We start from the raw sequence: 9,152 nt of genomic DNA, 5'->3' as shown, positions 1-9,152 counted from the left end.
GGCGCAGCAGGTGGAAGGGGAGGGTTGGGGCTGGGTGCCCGGCGGGGTCCCCTGGGTGGGGGCCGCCCACGGCCGCCCCCGGGACCCGGCTCCGGCCAAGCTCGTAAACGCTGCAGGAGGCACGGCAGCCACCTGACGCTCCCGACGCCGCGCCAGCGTCGTCCTCGGCGTGCTGGGGGCACGGGGACGCGCACGTGTGGGACGCGGCTACGCCACGGTGCTGCCTGCCCCATACCCCGTTTCTGACCCTGCACCTCAGGAGTGGGACACCACAGACCAGCACTGCAAGGGGATGCCCTGGGGTCCCCATCTGGCATCGTCGCCCTTCATGGAGGGGACGCCCGCGCGGGGGTCCCTGTGGGCTCAGCCCCAACTGTGCTGGGGTGAGGGAGGGGAGCAGGGCCGGCACCATGGAAGGACCCCGGGCAGTCGGTGGTTGGTGGGAGGCAGCGGTGCCCAAGGGCCACCGCCTGGCTGGGCGCCCGGGCGGCCTCAGCTCTGCTCCCAGCACTCCCGCCCCGGCTGCCGGGGCAAGTCCCAGCCTGCCTCTCCCTGCCTCAGTTTCCCCAGGCAGGCAGTGACGCCGGCTCTCGGCTGTGAGCCCGGCACGGACGCGAGCGCGGGCACGATCGCTGTCATCGTCCCTGGGAAAGGGCCATTCCCCACGGCGCTGGCCGGACCACCTCTGTGCAGCGGGGTGGGCACAGGAACACAGGCTTGTGCAGCAAGGCTGGGATGGGGACAAGGGTCTGTGCAGCGGGGCAGGGGATGGGGACACACAGGTTGTCACAACGAGGCTGGGATGGGGACACGGGGACAAGGGTCTGTGCAGCGGGGCAGGGGATGGGGACTCGGGTTGGCGCAGCATGGCTGGGATGGGGACATGAGGCCACAGGGACACAGGTCCATGCAGTGAGGTTGGGATGGGGGCATGGGTGCACACAGCGGGACAGGGACACACAGGTTGGCACAGCAAGGCTGAGATGGGAATATGGGAACACAGGGACACAAGGACATAGGCACATAGAGACACAGGTCTGCACAGTAAGGCAGGGACCCCTGCAGAGCCAGGCTGCACTGTCAGGACCTGGAGGATCCAGAGGACCTGGAGGCACGACATGGGGTGAGGGCACACCATTGCCTGCAGTCCCCATCCCCGCAGTCCCTGTCCCCAAGGCCCCTGCCACCCACCCCATGCCCTGTGCCAGCTGGATACGACCCGGCGCGGGAAGCGCGCCCAGGCCCACGCTCAATTACGGCAATTACGGCACCTCCTCAGCCGCCAGCCCGTCCCCGCGCACTCGGCCAAGGTCGTTAGCCATTCTTAATGGTTTCTGCGAAGAATTAGAAAGTGGTTTTGTGGAGGCTGTTCCCGGGGCGTAGCGAGCGAGGGGGGACGGTGCCGTCACTGCTGCCTGGGGGCTTGGCGTCCATCCGACGCTGCCTTCCGCCCCTTCAGTCCCGCCGGGAGCAGAGCTGCTCCCGCACTGGTCCCCGCCTCCCCCAAGCCCAAGGGCCACCAGGGATGGGGAAGGGCTGGCGTGCGGCTCCGCAGGCTGGGGGGTGGCCAGGTGTCGTCCCCCCCCATCAGCCCCAACCCAGAGGGGGGTCCCAGGACAGCCCTGCACTGGGGAAGAGGTGGCAGTGGCACAGCTGAGTGGGCCCTGCCCCCTGTGGCAGCCGTGTGTCCCTGTCCCCAGTGTGGCCATGTGTCCCCGACCTTGGTGCAGCACTGTGCCCCTGTCCCTGGTGTGGCCATGTGCCCCTGTTCCTGATGCAGCCCAGTGTCCCATCCCCAGTGGAGCTGCGTGTCCCATCCCTGGTGCAGCCATGTGTCCCTGTTCCCAGGGCCACCGTGTGTCCCCATCCCCAGTGCAGCCACATGTCCCTGTCCCTGGTGCATCTGTGTGTCCCATCCCTGGCGCAGCCGTGTGTCCCTGTCCCTGGTGCAGCCCAGTGTCCCATCCCTGGTACAGCCACATGCCCCGTCCCCGGTGTGCGATGCCGGCGCTCCCCACCGCCGTGCCAGGCAGGCTTCCCCACATGGTGACTGACAGCCGGGCTGGTCGGGCACAGATAGGCAGGGAGATTACACGGGGCTAATTAAAAGCCGTATTTAAAACTACACCGAGCCGTCAGCTCCGTCGCTACATCGCAGAGGTCGAGTCCCGACAGTAATTCCTGCTCCCCGTGAGAAACGCTCCCTCGGGGCACACCACGACCTGGCAGGCACCGCAGGCAGGGGAAGCCCGTCGCGATAATCCTGGTAGATATCTCTGCCAAGCAGGCAGGTGCCCTGCCTTCAGCTTTTCCCCAGGGACCAGGCGGGCACGACGGCTGGCGCAGGGCTGCACCCTCAGCCCCGTGATGGTACGGCCTGGGGACAGGGACAGGGACAGGACCGTGTCGTGCCCCCCGCATTTGCTTTAGTAGCCAAAGGGCTGTGGGAGCGATGCGGGATCTGCCAGGCTGTGCCCTCCAGGTGTGGGCATGGGGATTTAGGACCCCGTGGTGGGGGTGACAGAGGTCCCATGGGGTCCCAGTCTGGGCTGGGGGACCCCATACTGGATGCTGGTCCCCAGGTTTGCTCACCCTGGGTACAAGGGGCTGTGACCCTCCCATGGGGCTGTGAGTACCCAGGGCCACCCCAGACCCTGACCCACCTAGCATCATCCCCTCCGTGCCAGCCCCAGCAGGCTTGCGGTCCCCCCTGGCTCCCACCAGCACCCCTGGCTGCACCCCACAGGGGGTTCAGCATCAGCCCAGCGTCACCCCCCCAGGGGCTGTCTGGGTGCGGGGCCGGGGGCAGCACCCGCAGAACCTCAGGGGAGGATCCGGGGACTTCGTCTCTCCCAGTCTGAGGCCCTGGAGCTGCCCCCGGGGCTCCCCCCAGGCCGGGGCGACCCAGACGGCTCAGCCCTGTGGCATCCATTGCAGACCCTCCCTGGGCACCCCCTCGGGCACTCCACTCCGGGGCACCCAGCCTCCGCAGAGCTCAGCACCCACATGCATGGGTGGGTGCATGCAGGCAGCGGGCGCACACGTACACGGACGTGCACACATGCAGGCACCCGGTGCAGCGCAGGGGGCTCATGCCCTGAACATGTGGGCAAACGCGTGCACACAAGACCCCCTGCACACACACACACACACACACACACACACACACACGTGCAGCAGCACCACACACACATGCACGTGCTCCCAGCCCCCAGCCGGCCCCGCTCCCCCCACAGACACCAATTTGTTTTATGGCAGTGGAGGAAATTGCCGTCGGTTCCCCTGAGCCAGGAGCCGTTTGAAGTGCTCTGCCCCGGGGCCGGGAGGGGCCTCGCTGTCCCCCAACGTCCTCCTGGGGCCTGGGGGGACATCTCTCCTCCTCCCTCTCTCCATGCCCCTGGCCCTGGGGGGGCCAGGAGTGCCTCTCCTCCTCCATCCCTCCACCCCTCTGTCCATCCATCCCTCTGTCCATCCATCCCCCCACCCCTATCTCCCCCTGGGGACAGGGATGTCCCCAACCCCCATGTGCCACAGGGCTGTACCCCGCCAGCTCAGCACTGCCCATGCTCCGTGCTGGCCCCTTTCATCCCCCTGTCAGACACTGGAGTGCAGCAAGGGCCGTGTTGTCCCCCCCCAGCAAGGCCAGGCCATGCCCAGCTCTGGGGGCAGCAATGGGGCGAGGGTTGGGGACATGGGGGGAGGCTGCTGCCTCACACCCACCCACGCGCCAGGGTCCCGGATGCAGTTTCGGGGAGCACCAACCCCTTCTGGCCCCATCCCGGCTCCGTGTGGGAGCCAGGACACCCCTTCCACATCCCCCTGGAGCGGCTCCTGCTGCCTGAGCACTCGGGAAGGATTGGAGGCATTTGCCTCTCGCCTTGTAATTTATGCAAATGGGCTCTGTAATTAGCTGTAATTTCAAGGCACGGCTTGGGGTTTCAGACGCTCAGTGGTGAGGAGATACCCCCCCCCAGAATCCTCCAGCATCAGCATGATTTCCTCCCCATGTGTGGTCCCAGCTGGGGCTCTGGCTGCACTTGAGGTGGCTCCAGGAGCCCCTACCTCCCCACCCTTCCCCGACCCCCAATCCCCCCCAGTCCCCACAGTCCCCATGGTCCCCATGGTCCCGTGCCACAGTCTCAGCCTCCTGCTGCCCCTGGCCATGTCCTGGCGGCTCCTTCCACCCACAGCCCAGAAGTGGTGTTTTGGGATGGGGTCCAGAGGATCGTGGGGGGGCCTTGGGGCCGGGCACTGGTGGCATGAGCAGGTTGGTATCTCCCCAGGTGCTTGTCCCTGTCCTCAGAGGAGGCATACAGTGTCCCACATCCTCCTGCCATGCAGTCCCTCTGTGGGCCCGGGGCTGGCAGGGAGAGGGGCCATGGTAGCCGGCACACAGGACCCCCGGGCAGTGACCCATCTCCCTCCTGCACCTCCAGTCCCTGAAGCACTGGGGAGACTGGGAAGAGACCCTGGAGTGAAGGGATGCAGGACAAGCCATGTCCCCACCATGTGCAGAATGCACGGGGAAAGACACACCGTGGGGTCTCTGCTCCTTGTGGTGGCACAGCCAGGATGGGGATTGGGATCAGGCTGGGGATCCGTCTGGCCGGTGCCCGGAGCTGTACATGCAAAGTCTGCAAACTGCTCCCTGCCCCAGAGGGCTGCTGGTGGCTGCGATACGACGCCTGGGAGGCAGCCGGGGAGCCTGGGGCCACCACCCTGGCCCAAACAGCACTCAGGTGTCCCCAAGGTGGAGCATCCCCCCTTCCTCTTGGCCACGGGAATGGCCCCCAGCACCTCCCTGGCAGGCACAGGGGAAGAGAGAAATCAAGACCCTGGAGCTGGGGTCCCCCTGCATCCCCCATGTGTCTCACAGAGCACTTGAGCACCAGAACGCAGGTTCGCCACCATCTATTTACAGCCAAGCCCCCATCAGCAGCTTGCCCTGCCCCTGCCCATCCTGGGGTCCCTGTCCCGGGGTCCCCATCCTGACGCCTGGCCCAGCTGTGGGGCCATGCTCACCCCACAGGCAGCCACGTTTCGGTGGCGGCGGTGGAACCATCCCTGGGATGATGAAAACCAGGAGAGTTTTCCCCTGGGCGAAGGAGTTCCCTGCGCCCTCCGCCCGGCCAGGCGCTTGGCAAGCACGCCGGGAGATGTGGGCTCCCACGCGCCAGCACGCCAGGCTCAGCCGGCCGGGCTCACGGTGCTGCCAGCCAAGGTCCTGGCTCTGGCGAGGCACCAGCACCTTTTCCCATGGGCGTTAGAGGGGGGTGGGTTTCCCCCAGGGCCACAAGGGTCCCTGCAGGGTTGCAGCTGTCAGCAGCCAGCCCTGGGCTGGCCTGGGGATTTTGGCCATGGAAATGGGGACACGACGCCCCAGTGATTAAGTGGCTCCTCTGGCCATGGCGTTGCCACCTGGCAGCTCCCAGGCCTTCTCCATACTGGCAGTCCCATGTGCTGGCAGCCTCGGCAGCGGGGGCACGACGGCCGGGAGGGTCAGACACCCCCCTGCTGCGCGGGGATGGGCTCGGTCAGGACCTCCTGAACCCTTTTGGGGTGCCCTGAATCCACCTGGGTCATGGTGGGTCCTGCCATCAGCATCCCGCTCCCTCCCCTGTGGGTCCAGCTCCGTCCCCAAAACGTGTCCCTGTCCCATTTACCCCATGGCATGGGTCCAAGCCACAATGGGTGGCGGCGAGCCCCCCACCTGGGTGGGTGACATCCCTGGGGGCAGGAGCAGCCACCTCTGGGTGCCATCTCCGAGTGGGGGGACAGCCGGGCTAGGTGAGACACCTCGGGGTGCCCGGGGGTCCCCGGGATGGGGGGGGCGGGGGGTGGCGGGTTGGCAGGAGGGCGGCAGGAGGAGGGCGGCCACGGGCGCGGGAGGGAGGCGGTTGTTTCTTTCTTCTTTAATTACCCCCCTGTTTGCGGTGTCTGCTGCGAACTTCCCGTCCCCTCCCTCCGCTTTCATGCGCCGGATCCTGGGACCGGGACTAGGCTCCTGTCAAGCGGCGGGGCTGGGGCTCTGCCTCCAAGGGCTGAAATCACCTGGGCCGGGGAGGGGTGGAGCTGGGACGGTGGGGAGGAGGGAAGAGCCGGGAGCCGGGCTGGGACCCAGCCATTCCTGCTCGCCCGGCCCAGTGGGTGCCCCGTCCCTGGGGAGCCGCGCGGGTCCCTCGGGGTCCCCTCGGGAACCAGCGCCCACGCCACGCCGATGAGGACGGAGCCACCGGGAACTCGCTGCCGCTAGACCCGTACGTACGCGCCCGCCCGCCTCGGTTCTGCCCGCTTCCATCGCCCCGACGGCCGCTGCGGCGGGAGGGTGAGCGGCCGCGGGGACCCCCGGCGGGGACCCCCGGCCAGGTCAGGGTGCCGCGGCCGCCCCGACCGGCGGCTGGGAACGTGTTGCTGGCGGCTCCGCCGGCCCGGCCCAGCCCAGCCCCGGCAAGTCTTTGCTTGCCGCCTCCGCCGCGTCCACTAGCCACCGAGCTCCGTGGCTCCCGGCCCCTTCCCCTCCTCCCCGTCCCCCCATTTACACCGCGAAGCCCCCTCCCATGGGGCCGGCCCCCCCCCCCCCCCAGCTGCCCCACACCGACCCCGGTGCCAAGCCCGGGGTGCGAGGGTGCAGGGCAGGGTGCTGGGCGGGCTGCCGCCCCCCCTCCCCGCGCCGCGGCCGGTGCTGTCCCGTGGGTGTCCCCCCACCCCCAAATAAAGCCCCGGGGAGTTTCGCTCCTGCCCCGGGGAGCGTTGCTGTGGATTGGGCTGTGGGGTGAGCGCGTCGAACCCACGGCATCACCACCACCGCCACCCCCTTCTAACTAAACCCACAGCATCACCCCCCTAAACCCACGGCATCACCTTAAAACCCGCAGCATCACCCCAAACCCACGGCACCGGCTTCCACCAGCCTCTCCGAGGCTCCGGTCCGGGGGTCCCCGGGCAGGAGCCGGGGCCGAGGGCCGAGGACCGAGGGCAGCACGGCCCGCCCAGCCCCGCCGCGGGGCGAGGCACCGGCTGGGGCTGGGAGACGGGCAGAGCCGCCTCTGCCCAGCCTGGACCGTGACTCACGGGACGCATCGCTCGCCGGTGCCTCAGTTTCCCTGCGGTGAAATGGCCAACGCGTCGTCGAGCCCCGCCAGGGAGGGGGACGCTGGGGGCCCCTTTAGGGATTTTTGTCGTCATTCCCGGATGGAAAAACGCCCCGGGAGACTCCACGCGTGGCTGGGGCAGCTGGGCAGGGCAGGGCCAACAAGGGGGGTCCCTCCCAGTGTCCCCCATCCCAGTGCCGGTCCTTGTTCCCTGACTTTGAGAAGAGTTTCCAGAGGAGCTGGGCAGGGTGTAGTCATGGTGGTGCGACCTGGCTGTGGGTCTTGGTGTGCGTGGGGCCATGGCTGTGGGGCTTGGTCCCAGTGAGACCCCCAAGACGAGGGGGATGTTTGGGAGCGGCGTGCACCAGGAGGGCCGCGGCTGGCGCTGCCCGGGGCTCACCATGGCCATGCCAGGTCTGCGTCAGGTGGGACGTGCTTGGGACCCCGTGGAGCATCTCTTCTCCTCCCGTTGGTGTTGGGGGATGTCCCTGCCAGGTCCCTTCTGTCCCCAGATCCAGAGGGGGCCCTGTGCGGTGCAGGCTGCCACCCTGTAGCCCCGCAAAGGGCCATCACCATGGGGTTTCATGGTTTTGACCCTAATCTGGCACCCATGGGGAGCAGTGGGCTAGGGGTGGCTCAGGACTCCACTGGGGACCAGTGCTGGGTTGGGAGCCATGACACTCCCACCCTCAGTGCCAGCCATCACCTACCCCGCTGGCATCCCCAGGAGGCTGGGACGGCCCCCAGGAGCCAGCCCTGAAAATGATGCCAACTCCCCCCCCAGGGTTGGGGTTAGCAGAGCTAAGCCCCCCCTGAGGAGCAGCACCTCAAAACCTGCACTGGTCCTGGGGGCTCATCACACCTGTGACCACCTCAGCGCTGGCTGAAGGTCGAGCTCCTGCTTGCACTTGGGTATCACAGGTGGAGATGGGCCCCGTCGTGGGGGTTTTGGCACCCCCCAGCTTCTGCCCCTATCCTTGGGGTCCCCCGTCCTCCCTGGTGCCACCTGGCAGGGGAAACCAGTGTCCCCATGAAGCTGGGGGGTCTTCAGTGTTGGGGACCCCCCCCGACCCAGTCTTATAGTGCTGGGGATCAGGGGAGTCTGGGGGTCCGGCCCCTTTGCTCAGGGGATCCCCCACCACAAAAGCTTCAGCACCCCCTCAGTGTCTCGCTGGGGGTCTGTCCCTGTCCCATGCAGGCTGGGGGTGGTAGGGAGCTGGGGGGCAACAGCGTGGGGGTGGCTGGGAGTGGGTGATTGTGGTAGGAGGGGATGGTGAGGGTTTGCAGGGAGAGGAGGGGGTCTCAGCTGCCCCCCACTGTGGCGCCGGTGGGAAGTTGGGGGGCGGGAGCTGGTGGCGGCAGGTGGATTTCAACACCGGGGTGGGGCCCATCCCCAGTGGGGTTTGCACAGCTCCCGGTGAGTCATGGCCGCCGTGCCGGGGAGGCAGCAGGTGCCTGGGGGTCCAGGGGTGCAGCAGGTGCCCTGGGGGTCCAGAGCCACGGGCAAAGACAACCCAGAGTCTGGCTTCAAAGGGCTGCCAGTGGCTCGGCCCCCGGGCTCCACTGCCTCCCCGCAGCCGACTCTGCTCCCCCATCCTGCTGCCAACCAGCCCGGGGATTCAGCCCCTCCCTGGCAGCTGGTGGGGGTCCCAGCCAGGCCAGGGGCTTGGGCAGGTGTGGAGCTAGGGGTGATGGTTTCCCAGCCCGGCTGGGGTGCAGGAGAATTGGGGTGGCCTTGTGGGTGCCATGTCCCCCTGTGGTTGGGGCATGGGCTTGTGGACAGCACTTATGTCCCCCTGGGGGACCCCAGCTGTGTTGGAGGGACATGGCTAGGGACATGACGAGGCAGACACTGGCGCCTTCCTTAGGTTTCAGAATTAGGCACTCACCCCGTTGGGGCTGGCACAGGGTCCATAGGGGCATGGGGATGGGTGCTAAGGGGTGATCCCCTGCCTGATGCCACCATCCCGGTGTCACACTGGGCTGTAGAGCAGAGAAGCCCTCTTGGTGGGGCAGGGGTGTCCCCCAAATCACAGGTGATGGGTGCTGGGGACACTGTCA

The sequence above is a fragment of the Phalacrocorax carbo genome, chromosome 25, assembly GCF_963921805.1.
Source record: "Phalacrocorax carbo chromosome 25, bPhaCar2.1, whole genome shotgun sequence".
Taxonomy (NCBI): Eukaryota; Metazoa; Chordata; class Aves; order Suliformes; family Phalacrocoracidae; genus Phalacrocorax; species Phalacrocorax carbo.
This window is presented reverse-complemented; position numbering follows the sequence as displayed.